The sequence below is a fragment of the Cebus imitator genome, unplaced genomic scaffold (genome assembly GCF_001604975.1).
Source record: "Cebus imitator isolate Cc_AM_T3 unplaced genomic scaffold, Cebus_imitator-1.0 Scaffold114, whole genome shotgun sequence".
Classification (NCBI taxonomy): Eukaryota; Metazoa; Chordata; class Mammalia; order Primates; family Cebidae; genus Cebus; species Cebus imitator.
Window position 1 is genome coordinate 1,558,485 of NW_016107429.1, and position 23,683 is coordinate 1,582,167.

Here is a 23,683-nt window from a genome sequence, read left to right on the forward strand (position 1 = left end):
TGAAATTTGATCAAACAGGCCCTGTTCAAAAATATCCAGTGTAAGGAAGCTCAGATATTTTCTGGGGCATTTTATGAGATTAATGAGCAATGTGACTACTAAGATAATAGAAACAATTTGTTTCTCAAATTTAGTAAAAGTCTACCTATTACCTTTTTACACTTCAGTGCAAGGATCTCATGGTGATAGCTAACTTACCTATATCATTTATTAAGTGTCACACAAAGTTCTAAGTTAAGTACCCTGTGATAATTATTACATTTAAATTTTACAGCAATATTATAATATACATATTATTATTTCTATTTACATTAGCAGCCTATTTCCTATATATTTCTTTCTTCCTAGTGTTGGGGCGCAGAGAGGTTAAATAATTGTCCCAAGTTATCCCCATTGATCATTTGTGGAATGAGTGTTTGAAAATATAGAAATGGTTCCAGAACTCACTGGCTCATTGTCTACCACATTTTATGTGGTAGCTAGGCAGATGGCATCATCCTTTAAAATATTTCAGGAGAGTCAAACTCCTAAAGACCTACAGTATTCTTAAAGCATAAGATGCAGAAATAGACTCAACATAGAAATGGTAGAATCCCCCCCAAAAAAGAACAGTATAAATAATTTATCAGTTGTTTGTGCTTGAAATTGAAGTCTATGCAACTAGCACAATCGCCAAACAAACTTAGATGAATAAAAATTGTTCAACAAACTTGTTAAATTGATAGTGATTTTCCTTAGTACAGCAGTTCTCATTAGTTACCAACTGTCTCTATATTTCTCACCAACCTTACTAAAATGCTTACCTTCATCACTGTCTAATAACCCATTTCTTGAAAGGCTTCCTCAGCACACTTTCAATTCTACAGCATAAGTGAACAACTATAATCATATATATCACACACTATTCTGTTTCTTTGTGAACATTCTGATACTATTTGTCGACTGGGAGAAGTCTACTAGACAATAGAGAACATATGAGAAAACATTAGAAAGATCAGCTACATATCATTAAATGTATTTAGTCAAGACTGAATAGAATGAAAGCTAACAAGATGACTTAAATGAGAAAAATCAATATGTCAAATGTTCTTGCTCCCTCAAGATCAATAGATTGATCTAGAGCTTGAAGTAATTATGATGCCATTGCTTACCAATTGGAATGCTAGTTCAATGCTGAGAAGATTCCTAGAGTCCTGTCTTTGAAGTTAGGAAATAATGACTGGACTACAATAGTATTCAATTAGTATTCAATTGAATACAACAGCATTCAATTATTAGTATTCCTATATATTTTTTTCTTCTTAGTGGAAGAAAGGTCATGATCAATTTAGTATAAATTAATGACTTAGTCATTGTATTTGTAGACTGAAAAAGGCTGGTAACTCTTTTCCACAAATACTGTTTTACCCTATCTTTTTTCCTTCATTCATGCCATAAAACTGTTATGACACTTGAGAATGGTAGAGTTGCATTTGAAATTCACTAAGGAGTCTGGATTTGTGGGTTTGCAGGCTAAACCAAAAAACTAGGCATAGATAGTGGTTTATACTCAAGAATATTATAAAAGCTTTATGTGTAGTTTGTAATTTTGAGTCTTTAAAATTAAAGAACACATTCTATTTATCACTAGACATCAGACACATAGAAACGTATATTTTCCTAAGTTTTTCTAAAGGAAATCGTTCACTGAATTGGTATAAATTATTCCATTTGGAGATACGTATATAGTTCAGTAAACAACTGTCACACAATTACATTTAGGAAAATAAGATGCAGAAAATTCATAATAGATCTTCCTGCAAGTTATAAAATTAAAAAAAAAATTAGGTGAATAATTCCTCAAAGTCATCAGCCAATGTGCTACCATTATTAACTCATCAGAAGGACGGCTGATAGAACTGTGCCACATACAGACTTGTTGATCAATGACAAATCATATATAAAATGATGGTATCAAAGATTATAATGTTGTATTTTTTCTGTGCTTTTCTATGTTTAGATACACAAATACTTATCATTGTGTTACAATTGTCTACAGTATCCAGTACAGTAACATGCTGTACAGGTTTGTAACCTGTAAGCAATAGGCTACACTATATAGCCTAGGTGCCTAGTAAGCTATGCCATGTAGGTTAGTGTAAGTACACTCCATTATGTTTTCACAATGATGCAATTGCCTTTGATGCATTTGATGTATGCCTCGGAACACTTCCTTATTGTTAAGTGATGCATAACTGTAGTAATTACCACACAAAGTTTTAAAATTTAATGAATACCTGTGAAATACCTTCAATGGTGCCTGACCTAGAGTAAGTGTTCAATGACTTGATTTTAACTCCATTATTTAGATCTAATGGAGTTAATGTACGAAAAATATATTGAAATATGAAACATTATACAAAATTTTAAGGTAGCATTAATAAGAGATGAATAATATGAAATATATATTTAACAAATTACATATGTTGAAAAATAATTAAATTGTGATAAAACAACAACAACAGAAAACCAAAAGCAACAACCTAATAAAATCTTCTTTACAATAAAACAATTGAGAATCACATTACACAATAGTTTCCCGGGAGAAAAATGTGTAACCCATCAATGAACCATTTCAAACTGCACTGTACAAATCACCGGAGGGTATATTTTAAGGTGCAAACCTATACTGGCAAGGTGGTAAATAGTGGGTTATAGCATCATTTAGCTTGTTTTAATCATTTTTAATACTCAAGAAAAATTGTTATTATGGAATTTTAAACTTAATAATCATCACAATGTAATATCTGAATTAAACTGCATTCAAAACTGCAACATCAAAATACAATACTGTTTTCTTTCAAAAATTTATACAAAAATAATGCACTTTTCACAGAAGTGCTGGAATACTAAGAGATTTTATTGGAAATTATTATAGAAAAAATACAGATGAAAAATTAGTTTTTTAAAATAATTCTATTAGTTAAATTGGTCATGCCCCTAAATCCTCATCTGGTTCTCGTGCTTTACTGATGATGATGATGATGATAATATCAAAATTTTTACCTAGAAATCTATTTCACCCATTTTTTAGTCCCTGGGCACAAAATGTTTACTTCATGTTGAACACACACACACACGCAAACACACACACAGATTCTGAGATTTTACTGTCAAAAATATTCTTACATATTAAAATTTACTTGTTTTTAAACATTTAAGTTCAGTAAAGATAGTAAAACTTGTACTCATTTTTTCCTCTATGATTATTTTTTAAAAGGCCTAAGTTGAAGTTATTGTCTCTAAACTTAACTACAACAAATTATTTTTATTCATTGTGTAAATTTTCTCTGAGGCATTCCTGCATACACAACTTTTACAAGGCTAGAAAGATATTATATAAAAGTATTCAATGTGTAGCTATCAATGTATCAATTTGTTTATTTTACATGTAACTTAAAATACACTGCTAGAGACTGTAAAGAACAGAAAATCATAGTTTGCTCTCTATGAATGTACAATAGTTTGGAGAAAGTATAAATACAAGTGTGATACAGTAAAATATAAGTACTACAAAAGAAGTATTTATGATGTTCACAAGATTAAAAATATACTTCCAGATGACAGATCATGTTAACATTTTAGGAGATTACAACTGTGGAGATAAACATTAAAGAATAAATAAGACCTAAAGGAAAGTTACAGAGGTCAGAGCATTTCCCACTGTGGTAATGGCTTAAGAAAAATAGAAGAGACAAGAAAGTGCACATTATGAGGACAATAAAAGATACAGCAGGTTAACTGAAGCAGAGACTATGGAATGAAATGAGAAAAAAAAAGTAAACAAAATTAGGATGAAATTAAACTTTTTACTTTCTGATATACCAATAAAACATTCCTTTAGTTGTTCAGAGGGAAGGTTGAAATGTGATTTAAAAGATATAAACCAACAGAGGGTAAAACCATATCAAGAAAAAAATGTACTTGTTTTTATACATTTAAGTGCAGTAAAGATAGTAAACCTGGTACTCATTTTTTCCTCTAAAATTATTTTTTTAAAGGCCTAGGTTGAAGTTAAGTCAAAATGATGTAGTTTGAATTGTATAGGAAAATAAGAGGTAGGATCTTATATTTTTTCTGGTTAAAAATTAGGAGTGTGAGCTAGGGGGAAAAGGGTCAATTTTCATTGATGTGCTAAGTGAAAATGTTTATTTGGGTATCAGTAGGAGATTACTAGTGCTGAGTGTTGTGCTCCTTGCAGTGGTTATTCCAGACATTACTCACTCTTTTCAAATGATACCTAACATGCCCCACACTAACAGGAAAACGAGACTCCCTGAGGATCTTTTCTTAAGGTGTTAGAAGAAAGTTATTTGGTACTTGACTTTATATTTGTGATGGTTAATTTTATGTGTCAACTTGACTGGCCCATATATTTGATCAACATTATTCTGGGTGTGTCAGTGAAGGCATTTATTTTGATGAGATTTATCTTTGAATTAGTAGGCCTAGTAAAGCAAAATCCTTTCTTGGATTGTGGGGAGCACTTTTCCAATCAGTTCAAAGTTTGTGCAAAACAAACAAACAAACAATAAAAACAGATTAACCCTCCCTCTAGTAAGAGGAATCTCTTCCTGCCTGACTGCTTTGAGGCAGAACATCTATCTTTTCTTGCCTTTGGACTCAAGTAGAAACATAAGCTCTTTTTGGGTCTGGAACTTGCTGGCTTTCAGACTAGGACTACACCCTTGGCTAAATAGACTTTTTCTGGAACTAAAGCCAAGGTATGTTCCTGGTTCCAAGGCTTTCAGATTCAACTGAAAACACCATCAGCTCCTCTGGGTCTCCAGACTGATGAATACATATCTTGCGATTTTCAGCCTACATCATTGTGTGAGCCAATTCCTTATTACACATGTACATACACTACATATGCACACACTGCATATATAAGGGCTCTGGTTTCCAGGAAAACAAGAAACATAACCTAATCAATGGTTTTGTTTCACTAGAGAACTTTAACATAGTAAAAGACAAGTACAAATAAAAATAAGAGATTGAATTACTCCTATTGAAAATAATTGAAGAGACTTCTCCTTTTTCTCAGAGAATTTACCTTAGAAAACTTATCATTTTAAGGTGTGTCTCTGTCTTCTGGAAATATGTGTGAATTTTTTAAAAGGCCATTAAGCCTCTTACTAGAATTAAGCCCCCAAAATGTCTTCCTCAAGGACATTGAAACTATCTCTTTGAAATTACCAACACAAAGACATCTCTCAATTTCCATCCAAAGGTAGGAGCTTTAACTTCAGTGAGTGCATCTCTCTAAGCTGCAAACCCACCTCATAAAAAAATAAAGATTTTATTTTTCCTTCAGATAAAGTTAACTAACAGACACATATGGTCACCCTAAATACCAAGTGAATCTATGATGAACCATATGTGACAAATGGCACCATCACACCCTCTTACTTGAGGACAAGTGTTTATTTTCAGAACATGCATGTAATAAGTTGTGTCTACTTGGCTATCTAAAAAGATGATATTTTTTGGTTTTTGAAATCTCGTAGTAGATTGTTATCACATACTAATTTAATGTTTACTCAACATAAAACTATTTTCTTTCTGTTCAACCTTTGTGTAGGATTTTCTCTGTTGACATGAGATTTTCTTTTATAATTTTATTTCTCTGTAAGCAAAATGGTGGTAGTGATAGTAGAAGGATACGTCCAAATGGAGTGAGATATATTTTGATCTAGAAAATTTAATTATATTGCAGGTCATAGCAAATGAAATAAGTCCAAAAACATTGAGAAAATGAGAACGTGAGGCATAAAATAGCAAGGCATGAGGATATAATTTGGAATGATTATTGATCCGAAAGGAAGGGTGATAAATGTTCTCATGGAAATACTACTTTAATGGTACTGCCTTCTGAATTTTGCTTCTACTAATGTGGGACACAGATTTGAAGAATATGATGTCATTTAAAGATTACCTTGTTTTGGATAACAATATTTACAACAGCAAAATCTTATTAAAGAATGTATTAAGAAAATGTCTTGAGAAAAAACTGAAAACTTCGATTAGGTAAGGCTTTAATGATAGTTTAATTCACCAGAATAAATTTACTAGTAAAGAAATCTAGTATCTAATACAGAGCTAGGAAATAGTTTGTGCTAAAATCTTTCTCTTCTAATAGAAATACGCCTTGGCACCTTCACTCTAATATACAAAGTAAAATGCAAGGGGTAGAATGCAAGTTGGAATGATTCACACATGTATCGTAACACGAAAGCAATACATTGTTTTCCTGCTTAAAGTAATGAAGGCATTTGGTGAGAGTAAGGGTAAAAGAGGAGAAGTAAATGAAAACTATAAATGTCTTAAATTTCCTCAAAGTAATAGTATGTCTAATTCAAATTTAGATTAAAAAAATACTGGTTGATCTTATCAATGCTGTTAAATGACTCAACACTTATGCAGGTGACTGAAATTTCATCAGTTATTTTTATAATCTGGTTAAAACTGAGGTTTTTTTTTTTTTTTACCAAGTACATAGTGAATCAATACATTTTTCATAGATGAACTTAAGACATTATGTCTTATTTATGAAATAAGACATTATAATTGTGAAAATACTTAAGGGCTCAAGTTGTTAATATCCAACTAAGTAAATATACATATGTTCTAAATAATGTATACAAAGAATATGTAGTTCTCAGTTTAAAAAAGGAAAGAAAAACTTACATTATAATGCAGTTCCCAGCAATGACCTCAGTAATTCTAAACAATTCAACTCTCTATGCTTCAAAGATTCATGCTAGTTGGAAAGTTGACATTTACATAGTATGAACAAGTAGGGGGAATATTGGACAGTCTGTAATTAACTGTGAGAATATAAGCTTGGAGTAATATAAAAATATAGAGAAAAAGGATATTGGATTAGTCAGTTTTTGGAACAAAAAGACATATTTGATATCTTTAGTTTGGGAACTATATATAAATTACCAAGAGAACCTGGCTCATTTTGCACTGTGAAATATACTACTCTTTTTCCAAGATATTTCCAACAAAACGAAGTTGAATTTGCAAAAATATCACATTATCACACTAGCCTTGGATGTAAGCTTGCTTAGAGAGAGAGGATAATGGAGATTAACTGGAAATTTTAATTTAGACCATGAAATATGATAAGAAATTGATGGTGATATGAGTAGAAAAGAAGAATTTTCAGAGACTTTAAAAATGTTCAGATGAATAAATAGGATAAAATTCTTTCTGCATCATAGTGTTTAGATTAGCAGACCCAAATAATTACATATTTTACATACATATTTTTATCTGGTATTCCCATAAATAAAATGGGAAAAATGTTTTTTTCCTTTATTTTGAGTCATTCAACTTTCCTATTTCGTTTCCTGTTTATTACAAAACCTGTGGATTTACAATTATCTCATAGATCAATTCAAAGTTTCTAAATGGTGATGTATATGTTGTTGGTTGTAGTTTTTGTATTGCTGTGTGGTTGTGGTTGTTTATTTATTTTTTGTCCTATGAGCTAGTACCCCAAGGTTATATTCTTCTGAGTTAAACACATACTATTTCTTTGTCTCTAACAGGTGTTTATTCCCTCTGAGTACTCTTCTCCAAGTCAACTATTTCAAAAGGAAATGTCATAATAAGATATATTGTCCTCTTACCTTGCTTTGAAGACTGCTTTAGAGCTTCTGTCCAAGATTAAGGTAAAGCTAAAATGGATTTCTATTATTTAAAATTTATGCTCATTTTATAACTCACATTGCAGTTTTCTGGCTGTTGGCAAATACCTAAAATTTTATTTTCTTCTGTATTTTTTTCTAATAGGCTTTGATATTCTTTGAGCCAAACTTACCATTAATTTTTCAAAAAAGGAAAACATCAGGAAACAATGGAATACTATTTGAACTTCATTTTTGGTTAATAATAAATGGCATAACTTTAGCTTTTCATTTTTGAATTAGAAAGTACTAAACCATAGCTTTAAGAATACTCTGGGCCTGGTGTGGTGACTCACACCTATAACCCCAGCACTTTGGGAGGCTGAGGTGGGTAGATCACTTGAGGTCAGGAGCTCAAGACCAGCCTGGCCAACATGGTGAAACCCTGTCTCTACTAAAAATTACAGAAAATTAGCTAGGCGTGGCAGTGAGCACCAGTAATCCCAGCTACCTGAAAGGCTGAGGCAGGAGAAATTCTTGAGCCAGATGATGGAGGCTGCAGGGAGCTGAGATCATGCCATTGTACTCCAGCCTGGGCAACAAAGTAAGACTCTGTATCAGGAAANAAAAAAAAAAAAAAAAAAAGAAGAAAAAACGACAAGACTAGTTTGGTGACACTGAAAGCATTAATATTGTACTACCAAATTCTTGCTGTTTTTCCTCGATTTTTACTAAAGAGAATCTTTGCCACATAACCTGCTCTGTTTGTGAATGCTAGCTTTCTAATTAAACATCAGTAAAATATGGTAAAGAAAAAACTTTGTGTTGGCCTCTTGTTTTGTGTTTTACCATTTGCTACCCAAACTCCTACCCCACATATATTTTATTTATTTTTCTCTGCTAAGGAAGTTAGTTTGGTGTTAGAAACAAGGAATTGGGAATTGGGGAAATGTAGAGATCTAAAAAGCTACATCCAACACAATGCATTGTTGCTTTTTTTTTTTTTTTTTTAGACGGAGTCTTGCTCTGTAGCCCAGGCTGGAATGCAGTGGCAAGATACTGGCTCACTGTAACCTCTGCCTTCCAGGATCAAACGATTCTCCTGCCTTAGCCTCCCGAGTAGCTGAGACTATAAGAGTGTGGAACCATGTCCAGCTAATTCTTGTATTTTTAGTAGAGACGGGGTTTCACCTTGTTGGTGAGGCTGGTCTGGATCTCTTGACCTTGTGAGCCCCCTGCCTCAGCTCCCAAAGTGCCGGGATTACAGGCATGAGCCACCGCACCCTGCCACATTGTTGCATTTTATAGATAAATACATATATAGATTTATATGCAAACAAATATTTTATCTTTCGTTTTGATTCTAAAGGTTACTTTTCCCTTGTACCTTAAAATAAGCATAAACCAATTCTATTTTAAATTTGGCTTAACACAACTTGAAGCACAAGGTATTAAATACATTGGTCAATTTAATAATAAAAATAATGTTTTTAAACATTACTATTTTAAGGATTTTACACCAAAGTTTTAAAAATAATTTTACATTTTAGATATTTATTTTAGATGATAATACAAAACATATTTTAATGGTCAAACATATTATCAAGAAACAAATATCGTATTTTTATTACTCCATGGTACTACCTCAAATTTTGCACTTAAAACATTTCAACCCCGGTGAATCTGATGATTATGGGTCTTGGAGTTGCTCTTCTTGAGGAGTATCTTTCTGGTCTTCTCTGTATTTCCTGTATTTAAATGTTGGTCTGCCTTGTTAGGTTGGGGAAGTTCTCCCGGATTATTATCCTGAAGAGTGTTGTCCAGCTTGGATTCATTTTCCCCTTCACATTCTGTTTACACAGATCAAGCATAGATTAGGTCTTTTCACATAATCCCATATTTTTTGGAGGCTTTGTTCATTTCTTTTCACTCTTATTTCTCTTTTCTTGCCTTATCATTTTATTTCATTAAGTTGACCTTCAATCTCTGATATCCTTTATTCTGCCTGATTGATTCGGCTATTGAAATTTGTGTATGCTTCATGAAATTCTTGTGTTGTGTTTTTCAGTTCCATCAAGTCGTTTATATTCTTCTCTAAGCTGGTTCTTCTAGTTAGCATTTCAGTTAACTTTCTTCACGGTTTTTAATTCCTTTGCATTGGGTTAGAACATGTTCCCTTAGCTCAGAGAAGTTTGTTATTACCCACCTTCTGAAGCCTGCTTCTGTCAATTCGTCAAACTCGTTGTCCATCCTGTTTTGTTCCTTTGCTGGTGAGGAGTTGTGATCCCTTGCGGGGGGAGAGGCATTCTGGTCTTTAATGGTTCCATTAAAGAACTGCATATTCTTTGTAAACATTATTTACAACAGATGTATATTTACTTAGTTGGATATTAACAACTTAAGCCCTTAAGTATTTTCAAAATTATACTGTCTTATTTCATAAATAAGATATAATATCTTAATCAAGTTCACCTATGAAAAATGTATTGATTCACTATGTACTTGGTAAAAAAAAACAAAACAAAACTCAGTTTTGACCAGATTATAAAAATAACTGATGAAATCAGTTATTTTTGCATGGTTTCATCCCATCTTCTTGGATTTATGCAGCTTTGATCTAAGGGAGCTGCTTGGGGAGACAGCCTTTCCTTTGTCTGCCTGCGGAGGTGCTGCTGGGCTGCCAGTGATTCAGTGGAGCTGCTGCCTGTATTTCCTGCAACTTTTGTTTACTCAGGAAGGTTAGGCCCACTACTGCAATAGCGGCTGCCCTTCCCCCCACAGAGCTCCATTGTTCAGGGTTGAGCTCAAACTTATGTGTTGACTGCGAAACAAGCAAGAAGGCTTCAGTTTGCTGGACTTTGTTGAGAAGGGTCCCACCTAGCAGAATCCTCTGATTCCCTGCTTTCAGTTCCCCTTCTTTTGGGGGGCGGTAGCTCCATCCCACAGGTGTTAGACAATACTTCCACTTAGATCTGTGCCTGCAACCCACAGCACCGGCGGAGTTGCTGCTCATCTCTGTTCAGGTAACTCGCAGGAGCTTTGCAGCCCTGTGAAGATTTCTTGTTCTGTGGGTTGTAGAAGGCTTGGGTGAAGTGCAGTATCTGAACCGGAATCCCAGATGGGGAGATCCCCTGATCCTCCACTCAGTTGCACACACTTTCCGGGTGAGACAGTGCCCTGCCCTGCCTCAGTGGCACTGTTTACAATAGCAAAGACCTGGAACCAATCCAAATGCCCATCAATGGTAAACTGGACAAATAAAATGTGCCACATACACACCATGGAATACTACGCAGCCATAAAAAATGATGATTTTGTATCCTTTGTAGGGACATGGATGAATCTGGAAACCATCATTCTCAGCAACTGACACAAGAACAGAAAATCGAACACCACATGTTCTCACTCATAGGTCAGTGTTGAACAATGAGAACTCATGGACACAGGGAGGGGAGCATCACATACTGGGGTCTTTTGGTGGTGGGGGCTAAAGAAGGTACAGACAGCAGGGGTGGGGAGGGTGGGGAGGGATAACATAGGGAGAAATGCCAGATATAAGTGATGGGGAATGGAGGCAGCAAACCACCTTGCCATGTATGTACCTATGCAACAATCCTGCAAGATCTGCACATGTACCCCAGAACCTAAAGTACAATAAAAAAAAATTCAATATATTATCAAATATTAAATTCTGAGAAGAGAAACTATTGATTAGTTTCTGAGCTAATCAATATCAAAAGAGTGTAAAAATCACTTAGCAACATGTTTCAGGAAATGTTTGTTCCCGGAAGAAAAGCCTGTTAAAAAAATTAAAATAGAAACTTATAAAAACTAACACCTTGTCCAGGCAGGGTGGCTCACTCCTGCAATCCCAGTATTTTGGGAGCTGAGGCAGGCAGATCAGGTGAGGTCAGGAGTTAGAGAAAAACCTGGCCAACATGGTGAAACTCTGTCTCTCCTAAAAATACAATAATTAACTGGGCATCTTGGCGTGTGCCTGTAGTCCCAACTACTGGGGGACTGAGGCAGAAGAATCTCTTGAACCTGAGAGGCGGAGTTTGCAGTAAGCCAAGATCATGCCACTGCATTCCAGCCTGGGTAGCAGAGGGAAACTCTGTCTCAAAACAAAAACAAAAACAAAAACAAAAATTAACACCTTCCTCATGAAAACTCATTTTAAAATTTTTGCCTCAGTCTGACCACCAAGATGAAACCTAACATATAAACTCTTCCTATACCCAGCCAGTTTTCCACTTTGCAAGATCCTTTTAAAGTCATCCTGCCTGGATCCTAAGATTGTAGAAACATTCTCTGTCTTTCATGCCAATACTGAAATTCCATTAATGTGGCATTCTTCCTTACTACAGTAAGTGTAATTAACTTAAATTTGCTTAATCCATAGGTATTTTGTGGAGATTTGATAAGATGATTTTAAAAGTAAATTAGTTTTATTTAAATTCACTCTCATATAAATAAAAACTCCAAAATTTAGACAAAATACAAAAAAAGAATAAAACCTGTGGAGCCTCTCAGCTGACCATAGCACATGGATTCTGGAAGTTTCAACATTCAGAAGAAGGGAATGGCAGTGAGTGAGTTTCCTATTTTCAAGAATTTTAGAATGAGGGCAGGCCCCAGTCTTTACCATACCAGGCTGGTAAGACTGAAATAGACGCTTTTCAATTTATAGACTTGAGGAACGAGAAGCCATGCTTCAGGAATATACTACACATTAAAAGTGTGGAGGGAAATTTTGAAAAGGAAACTTCCAGAGAGGGGAAGCACCAAATTCTATGTATAAACTTTCCTAAATCTCTTCTGATCCTTAAAACATGAATATTCAGTGCAGATGGCAGGTATCCTCACTATATTTATAAAACTAACTTGAAAATTCGGCTGTTTCCCACAATGAGGGACACAAAGTTTGCAGATTGGGCACATAAACTACGTGATAAAACAATAACAGAAAATTGTGATTCTTTAGAGGGACATATTACAATTCAAATTCTCTGCAATATGTAGATGATAATGCCAGGATACAAACCAAAATTAATATACATAAGAAGAGAAAGGAAAACATGATTCTTGTTAAAGAGACAACTAATGGATACTGACCCTGAGATGACCCAGATTTTGAAATTAGTAGATATAGACTTTAAAGTACTTTTAACAATGATTAAGGTATAACATGTATGTGTAATAAGGGAAAATGTAGCAATTAAAATACAGAACAGAAAATACAAAAAAGAAAAAAGTAAACAGGAAAAAAGAGCCAGAGAACAGAAAGAAAGAAGAAAACAGACAGAATAAAAGATTAGAGGAAATAAAAGATTGAACAACGATTAGAATGTCATAAACCTATGGGACAATATTAAAGTCTAACATTCATGTCACTGGAGTTGCAAAATGCAAGAAAAGGGAATATCTGACAGGAAGAAAAATATTTTAAGACATAAATAATGGCTGTGAATTTTTCACTTTTGTGAAAGACTTAATTTTAGAGATTTAAGAAACCCAGTGAACCCTAAGCAAAAGGAATACAAAGAAAACAACCTACATACACAGTCAATAGTTGCAATGTAAAACTGAAGGCAAATTGTATTTCATACAGGATAATAACATTTCAAATGAGTGTGACTTCTCATCATAAACAGTGAGAGCCTAAAGACATTAAAATAATATCTGCAAAGTGCTAGGGTGGAGGGAAAGACTACCACCCCAGAATTTTATATTTTAAAGCCTTACTCCCTAGGTGTCTCAGCTATCACTTGCTCCTTAAATCTTCACGTTTTTCAAATATTCCTCTACCTCACATAAAATTTAAAGTATATCTGGCATTTAATTTTAAGCTAGTCATTTGTGATTAAACTGTCTATATGGATAAAAACAAGTAGGCTTGGGATTATCTTTCAGTGGTTGTGGTTGCAACCTGTTACACAAAAATGCTCTCCCACATGGAGTCCTATAATAGCCACAAAAATCAAACAAAAAAAAACGGCTTCCTAAAGCAAATCTGTAAATACTTGTTTACTGCTAAAGACTGACATGGGATAGAAGGGCATTATGTTAATAATTAGGTATTTTCTTATCATTTTTCTAGAATCTTATGAATATGAAGTAAATCATTGAAATAAATCACATTTTTCATTAAAAGTCCATTAAAAATACTCACACAAATATTTGGAGAGTATCAAAACTCTCCAAACAATGGATTCCAAATTTGAGTTTATTAGTAATAATGCTTTCAGACAGAAAAAAAAGTAGGTATTTGCCATCAAAATGCCTTTTTTGCTCTGTTTTCTAAGTAGATAATTATCTTCACACTGAAGTTAACTTTTCTAATAAATAGAATACTGGGGAAAATATAAAAAGCTGTTAGAACACATCTAATTTTATAAACATTGTTTCTAACTTTCAGTTCACATAAGGTCATGTAAAAATTACTTATGTTATACCAATCACATGCAAAAGAAGCCTATTTTTTAAACACATCTATTTCAAACACTTTGAGATTTTCTAATAGAGAAAGTGAGTTTTATGTCAGGGTGGGTAGTGTTGAGAATAAATCACATAAAATAAAGCACAGGAAATCAGAGAAAAAGAAAGTATCTTTGCAAAACTTTCCTTAAGTTTACAGTCAAATTTTATTCGCTGCTATATAAATAGCAGACATCTCCTTGTGCTACAAACCTGTCACATCTCATAAACTTGGCTGAGTGAATTGAGTAGATGGGAAACCTCCAAAGAAACATTAGTTACTGCAGTAAGTGGGATCAGTGATTCAGGAGAGTTCACTCATATATACTTTTCGAAAGTCCCAACTTGGTGTTAGTGAGAATCAAGATACTGAAGATGCTATTAAATGACTTCCTGGCTTTATTTTAGTACTTAAAGCTGTTCTGAGCTATTTCTCAATATGACTATAAAAATAATAGTTTGCTGGCTAAATTCCAGTCCAGAAAATCACACAAAACCACTGTAAATCCTCCCTGAACTTAACAGTTGACAGAAACTATTAAAGGCTGCTTCTGTTAATTCTTGTCAATAATTCAACCACAGTTCTGACACTGGAGCAAGGAAGCAAGGGTGTTTAACAACACGGTGGTAGTAATAGTGCACTTACAAAATGTCTACACAAGATAGGATAAACACAAGTTTCAATCCCAGATCTCCAAATAAAAAAATAAATAAAAAGGAAGACAAAGCAGTGTAGAATTTATGATGATACATCTATATTTCTCCAGGTATAGTGTGTAAGGATGCCAAGAACAACAGTAATGATCAGATAATAGGCATTAGCCCAAGAAACATTAATAAGCACATCTTTAAATCTGCTCACATACTTGATAACTGATAATAATATTATATTATTTTTAATTAACAAATCATATTTGTATATATTTATGGGGTCCAACGTGATATTTTTATATATGTATATGATGTGAAATGATTAATTAAAGCTAATTAATATATCCATCATCTCACTTATTTTTTGTGGTGAGACATTTGAAATTTACTCTCTGAGTGTGTCCCTTAACGATGGGGATAGTTCTGAGCAATGGGTTGTTAGGTAATTTTGTCACTGTGTGAACATCATGGAGTGTTATTTACACAAACCTAAATAGTATAGCCTACTACATTCCTCAGCTATATAGTATACCTCCTAGGCTACGAATATGCACAGCAAGTTACTGGATTGAATAGGCAACTGTAGCATGGCAAGTATGTGTGTGTCTATAAATAGAAACATCACAGTAAAAATACAATGCAAAATATAGAAGATGGTTCACCTGTATAAGGCACTTACCATGAATGGTGCTTGCAGGATTGGAAGTTGCTCTGGCTGAGTCAGTGAGTGAGCTGCAAGTAAATGAAGGCCTAGGACATTACTGTGCACTATCGTAATCTTTATACACACTATACACTTAAGCTACACTAAATTTATAATTTTTTTTGCTTCAATCATAAATTAAACTTAGCTTATGGTAAATTTTTTGCTTTATAAACTTTTTGGCTCTTTTGTAATAACATTTAGCTTAAAACCTACACACACAAACACACACATTGTACAGTTCTATAAAATATTTTCTTGAAATCCTTATTGTATAAGCTTTTTTTTCTATTTTTAAAATTTGCATTTGTATTTGCTTTTATATTTTAAGATTTTGTGTAAAAAAAGTAAGACACAAATGTACATATTATCCTAGACCTCACAGGGTCAAGATCATCAATATCACTCCTTCCACCTTCACATTTTATCCCACTGGAGGATCTCCAGGGGCAAAAACACACAAGGAGCTGTCATCTTTTATGATAACAATGCCTTCTTCTGGAATATCATCTGAAGTCCCTACCTGAGGCTGTTATATAGTTAACTTTTATTTTTTAAATAAGGAGAAAGAGTACACTGTAAAATAATAATAAAAAAATAGTATAGTCAGTACATAAACATAGCTGATTATCATTATCAAGCATTATATACTATACATAACTGCACCTGCTATACATTTTTTTTTTGAGACAGAGTCTTGCTCTGTTGCCCTGGCTGGAGTGTAATAGCATCATCTCAGCTCACTGCAACCTCCGTCTCCTGGGTTCAAGTGATTGTCCTGCCTTAGCCCCCAAAGTAGCTGGGATTACAGGTGTGCACCACCACATCTGGCTAATTTTTGTATTTTTGGTAGAAATGGGGTTTCACCATGTTCCCCAGGCTGGTCTTGAACTCCTGACTCAAATAATCCACCCACCTTGGCCTCCCAAAGTGCTGGGATTACAGAAGTGGCCGACCAATGCTATACTTTTATATGACTGGCAGCTTAGCAGGCTTGTGTATACCAGTATTATCACAAACATGCAAGTAATGTATTGTACTATGACATTATGAGGCTTATTATATCACTAGGGAATAGGAATCTTTCAGCTCCTTTTTAATCTTATGCGACCACCATCCTACATTCAGTCCATAGTGGCTGAAATGTCGTTATGCAGCACATGACAATATACCATAGATTGTCATTAACTGTAGTCACCAAACTGGGCTATCTCAAAACTTATTTTTCCTATCAAACTGAAACATTATACTCTTTGACCAGCTTCACTCTACACTTCATTTTATGAGTTCAACTTTTTAAGATTCCAAATATAAGTGACATAATGTAATATTTGTCTTTGAGTGACTGCATTGTTTCACTTAACATAATATCCTCCAGGTTCATCCATGTTGTCACAAATGACAGAATTCTCTTCTTTTTTTAAGGCTGAATAGTATTTCATGGCATATATATATGTATTCCTTCATTCATCCCAATGGTCCACTTCTTTTTTCGAGAATGTACAGTATATCGTTAATAATCACGTTTACTATTACGATTATTCTACACTTCAATTTAACGAGAGATGCACTTTTCTAAATGTTGCAGATTACTCACTTAAAAAATTCAACAAATTGTTCAAAATTACATAGATTCATTGCACTTGCAAGTATATGATGTCTTGATCTATGGCAATATACCATAAGGACACCAATAGCATAGTAAGAAATTATATTCTGAGATCAGATGTTTTATTACATACTAAAGACAGTGTATACAACCACATAATGTAAAATAGTAAAGTGATATTGTTGGAAATATATTGAAATAATACTCTTTCTCCAACTTGAAAGTGTTTTCTGTTTGGGTTTGGAAAGATTCTAAAGTCAGCCTCTTAAAGCCTGAAGTTTCCCAATATCTCCTTTGCAAATGTATCCTTTTTCTCAGCCTGGTAGACTCTAACTTTTATGTTGATGTTACAGAGTTTTCAATTTTCCAAGATTTCAACCAATTCCTTTATGGCTTTACCTTGTGACACTATTTCTCACTTATTCCTTGCCAAGATCGCTTCACCCTGCTGTACTGACATTTCTCTACTGATACTCCTTACTCAACCATACCTTCTTGGTTCTTTAAACAAGTATAACCAGATATAGGACCTGACACCTACTTTATAATTCATCTGACTTTCTCTCTTTCTGAGAAATTCTAATCATGTAACATTTTCTTAGCTCTTCAACCCACAAGTCAAAGTAATATGCTCAAGATAATCTTTCTGCAAGCTCTCAAAGAAACCTTGAGCTTTAGGAATCTGGAATCTCACAGAACAAAGGGCATCACTAGACCTGTCTCATAATGTTCAGTAATATTCTTTCTTTTGCATGAAAGAAATTCAGCAACTATAAAGATATTCAGTCTTGCTTATGTAATACAAACATACAAACCACACTTCGTTGATCTTGCATGCAATGTCTTTGTCAGGAAATTCATTTTGGATATTCTGCATATGCGATATTTTTTTTAGCACCTTTGCCTCTCCAACCATCACAGTCCTGACTCTTGGTTACTATTACCCATCTAGTAAAAACCCTGAGATCTCATTCTAAAGCCTGAGAAGATTCCATTTCCTTTAGATTTTACATATTTAGTTTTTTAAGATAAGAAAAATGTTCTCTTGGTAATATAATTTATCAGGAAAATACTTAACATTTGATTTTGCCAACAGACTATTTTGGCAAAGCACACTGTTTTCTTGACTTACTCTAATAGTACAATATTGAAATATTTTTATAAAACAAGATCTTAGTCCAAACCAAACCTTTTCTTTTTAACATCCATGGGTCTTCGAAGCAAATTTTCTTGTTACACAAACAGCACTCTGTCATTTTTACGTCTTTCGCAAACATTTCTTCATAGTATGGTGACGGGAAGCAAAAAAAAAAAAAAAAAAAAAAAAAAAAAAAAAAAAAAAAGAATTGTATTAAATTGAAGAAAAATACATCCTACCAAATTTGTACTGAAGCAAAAAAATACAATAATGAGATAATGAAATAACTTACTTAAATACACGCTAACAGACATTAGAATTGAAGCCACATAATTTGATATATGGTGAAACATAGGCAGATATATTTCTTTGAAACTTATTTATAGTATTGTCATTTTAAGGATAGTAACATACACAAATCAAAGAATACCATAATATTCTCGGAAGAAAAATCAACCAATGGGTCTCTCACTGTTCTTCTTGTCTCATGAGCAGAGGCGCAAACTGTCTTTGTTCTGAACTGTCTTTATAAGGATGTTAGCAGAGGAAATATTCTTGAAAATGAGAGTTTTCCTTTATAAACAAAGGGTAGGCATGTTTCTTTCCATGCAAATATTTGGCTTTCTTAAAGTTGGGATTTCTGACTCTGGTCACTGCTATTGCAATGACAAAGCTATCCTTTGTCTCTCTCCCAAGCAGCTCATTGTTGTCTGCCAGCATTCAAGTAACTGAGGGAGCATAACTAGTTAGCTTGTAAGAATGGTGTAATCTCAGACTCTTCACTGATCTTGACAAATATCTAAAAAATAATTTATCCATATTTATAACAATATGTACAGAAAACAAATATGAGATATTGTTGACAGAAAATTACTGGTATTTATTATTTTCCTGTATATTTGTAGAGAGGTCCATTCAAAATCATCCCCTAGCAGTTTTTAATAAACAAATATTGATTTGTAATGATACTTCCTTTTGTACTGCTAATTGACACAAGAATAGGCATTTTACAAGAAAGTCAGATGAATGGATTATTTTTTCTATTTAAGCAACACTTGACAGATTTTATTAGCAGAATGTTAACAGGCAGCATATAATTCTTATATAACCCATCGTTCTTAACTTGGTGATGTCAGTGAAATGAGACAGAAAAGTAGAAAAAAGATATAATTAAAACTCCTTGTAAACATTCTCATCAAACTTTTTGATGGGATATGTAAAAATAAACTTATAATTTATAAATTTATAAAATATGGCCTATGGAAAATATTAGTGTCAGCTATGTAATTATGAGTTTAATATGGAGATATTTTATAACCAAACTAGTTTTTTTGTGTAACTGATCTATTACATGTATTACTTAGTGACGTCACATGTTAAATTTGAGCCAGGGCACATGCTAATGTAAGGAAAGGAAATGATGAATATGTACCAAGAGTTTGAGACTTCTCTGTGCTTTGCTTGTGACTCATAGCTACATTTATTGTTAAGAAAATTTGAAACCGGAAAAGATCCCTGACATTTGTAAGTCTGATTAGAAAATATTCATTTTTTAAATTTCTCATCCAATATCTGTTTTATTGTTTCCTAGTTCACCAAAACTCAACTTTGTTTCACCGAATACTCTCTTTCCTGATCTTCCAACTAATAGTAGCCATAAAAAACTGTGCTGTGCAATTAGATATGTGTCGAATTTTGATAAAGGTCCTTAAAAAGTTTGCATTCACATAGAGAACACCCCCCCGCCCGCCTGCCTCTTTTTGTATTGAGTGAATGTGGTCATAACATCTGGAACTTATGATTCTATCAAACCCCATGAGGCAAAACCCAAGAAAATTCTAGACATTCTGATTTTGACATCCTCAAGCCGTTAACTCAATACTAGCTATAAACATAAAGACCTCATCTGATGTTAGAAGAATAAACCACCATTTGTTTACGCCATTATGAATAAGGTTATCTAATCCTTGAATCCAAACTCCTTCAGTAAAATATACCCATTTTAGCTCATATTTATGCTTAAATTTTACAAAAAAATTAAAAATCAGTAAGAATTTTTACTAACTTACAAAAACACATTTGCCAACTTGTTTTGGTTTCTCTGTAATACCACAGGTTTTCTTTTCTACAATTTCAAATTTGATTTCACTTTCAGGGAGCTCATATGCAGGTTGTTACATGGATATACTGGAAGATGCTGATGTCTGAGGCATTAAAAATCTCATCACTCAGGTAGTGATTGTAGTACACAATAGGTAGTTTTTTTTAGCCCTTTCCCCCTCTGGTAGTCCCCAGTGTCTACTGTTCCCACCTTTATATCCAAATTTAATCAATGTTTAGCTCCTACTTATAAGTAACAACATGTGGTATTTGGCTTTCTATTCCTCTGGTAATTTGCTTAGAATGATGGCCTCCAGCTACATCCTTGTTGCTGCAGAGGACATAATTTCATTTTTATGGCTATGTAATATTCCATAGTGTATATGTCCTATATTTTATTTATCCAATCTTCCCTTTATGGGCATCTAGGTTGATGCCCTGTCTTCACTATCATGAATAGTGCTGCAATGAATGCATGAGTGCTTGTGGTTTTTTTGTAGAACAATTTATTTTCCTGTAGATACATACCTAGTAATGGGATAGGTGGGTTGAATGTTCTGTTTTAAGTTCTTTGAGAAATCTGCAAATTGCTTTTCAGAGTGACTGAACTAATTTACATTCTAACTAACAGTGTTCTCCACAGCCTTGCCAGCATCTGTTTTTTTTTGTTTTTTTTGTTTTTTGTTTTGTCTTTTTAGTAATAGCCATTCTGACTGGCACTAGTTGGTAGCACTTTATGTTTTGATTCAAATTTCTCCAATGATGAATATTTTCTCATATGCTTATTGGCCATTTGTATATATTATTTTGAGAAGGGTCTGCTCATTTTCTTTGCCCACTTTTTAATGGTTTTATTTATTCATTTATTTATTTAATGCCTGTTGATTCAGTTTCCTTTGAGATGCTGGATATTACACCTTTGTTAGTGCATGGTTGGCAAATATTCCTCCTTTTTTACGGGTTGTCTGTTGATATTTTCTTTTGCTGTACAAAAGCTCTTTAGTTGGTTTCTGTTTTCCATTCTCTTTATGTAGTAAATCACATTTATTTATTTGTGTATATAGAACCAACCTTGCATCCTAGTAATAAAGCTGACTTCATTATGATGAATTAACATTTTGATGTGTGGCTGCATCTAATTTGCTAGTATTTTGTTGAGGATTATGGCATCTATATTTCAGGGTTATTGGCCTATAGTTTGTTTGTTTTTTTTTTAAATTGTGTCTTTGCCTAGTTTTGGCATCAGGGTGATGCTGGCTTCATAGAATGAGTAAAAGAGGAGTATTTTCAAAGCATTTTTGGAATATTGTCAGCAGAATTATACCAGCTGTTCTTTGTATGTCTGGCAGAGTTTGGCTGTGAAGCCATCTGGTCCAGGGCTTTCTAGGTTGGTAGTCTTTTATGACTGATGCGTTTGTGAGAACCAAAAATCCATACAAGGATCAAGGAAACGAGAATTTGGTTTCTGTAAAAAAATAAATAAATAAACAAGATCAGTAGATTACTAGCTAGATCAAAAAAGAAAAAAAGAGAAGATTCAAATAAATATAATCAGAAATGACAGAATTTGACATTAAATTCAACCCTGCAGAAATACAAAGAATCCTTAGTTATTGAGAACAATTATATACACACAAACTAGAAAATCTGGAGGAAGTTTACAAATTTTAATCTAGTGAACAAATAACTCTAGAATTAGAGAAATTTTTACACCTCCTCTAGTTTAATTCCTATTGAATTAGTGGAATTCTAGTTAAAAATATACCAACTACCAAGATTGAAATAGGAAGAAATTAAAATCCTGAACAGACCAATGTTGAGACCCGTAGATTTTCTTATTGAACACCTTTCTATTACTAAATCCCTTCTTCTTTTACCTATGTAAAAACTTCACTACAAAAAAAAAATCTTATTCCCTTCTCCACTATCAAATTTCTTCCTACATTGGATTTTGCCATCAGCATATTAAATATGTGCATTAACAATAATACATCTTTCCATCCCACCTCCTCTATCATTTCCCAACCCATTTCATTCTTTTCCTTTTTCTCTAAGCAAAACTCTTTAAAATATTAGTCTACTATGATTATATCCAATATATTCAATATATTTAATTAATGTATTTCCTACTTTACTCAGATATCCTCCCAATCAGTTTATTTAATTGCTTTTATCAAAGTTACCAATGATCTCACTATTTCTAAACCTAATAATCAATTGTCAATCCTGTCTGACTTAACCTATAAATAGCATTTGCTGAAACTGACAATTTGGTAATTTTTAAAAATCTGGAATGGACATGCCACATTTACGTGTTGTGAAACAGTTTACACAAAAAGCCATCAAGTTTTTAGAAGACAAGAAGTAAAAGTAGTTCATTTAGTTCCTTCAGTCTACAGTGAGCTTAGTTTTCCACTTGGCTTTATGGAACAATACGTGTAAATGATTTCAAAAATTTTGTGTTTCACGTTGCAGCTCTATTTCTACTATGGTAAATTTCTATGGGAAAAAATTACAATAATTATGAACTTTTAAATATAGCTAAAACTTCTGCAAATTATGATTTTCCACTAAAAAAATTTGACTCTTAAATGGTATGTAAAACATAATAATGGGATACCAGGTAATCAGCTGATCGTCAGAAATTTAATGTATCTAATACAACAAGCTATGAATTCAGAAATGCCCTGAAGCACATCATATTCCAAAGGAAACAGTACATGTTTCTTTATAGTATAATTATGGAGGAAATGATTAGGTGTGTTCCTAGCATATGTAACATTCTGGCTAAAATGTATATTTAAAATCACCAAAAATTTGGTTTTAAATTTATTGTTAGTACTTGTGAAAAGTAAATGCTTATTTTTGGCAATCAGAGATAATTAGAAAGCAGAGAGATAAGACAGATTTGGAGCTGGAACACTGTAATAAAAGGAGGGAGACATAAAAGTTTCAATAAATATTAGAAAATTTAAAACTATGAAAAACAGTTGCCTGATACATCTAGAAAATAAGGGTAAAGGATAATGATGTAAAAAATATAAATTGGCACAACTGACTCAAAAAGAAGAGAAAAACTAAATGAACCCATATCACTAAATAAATGGTCTTCATTGAACATCTGTCCTCAAAGAAACACTGAGCTTAGAGAGTTTTAAGGAATGTTGTAACAGACGTTCAATAAAAAGATAAGTGCAATCTTACCCAATTCTCTCAGAAATGAGAGGAGGAAGCAGTTTCTGGCTCATTTTATGAGGCCATTAAAACACTGATAACCAAAAGCATATAAAGATTTATTTCTTGAAGTAACTGTGGATTGTAGGACA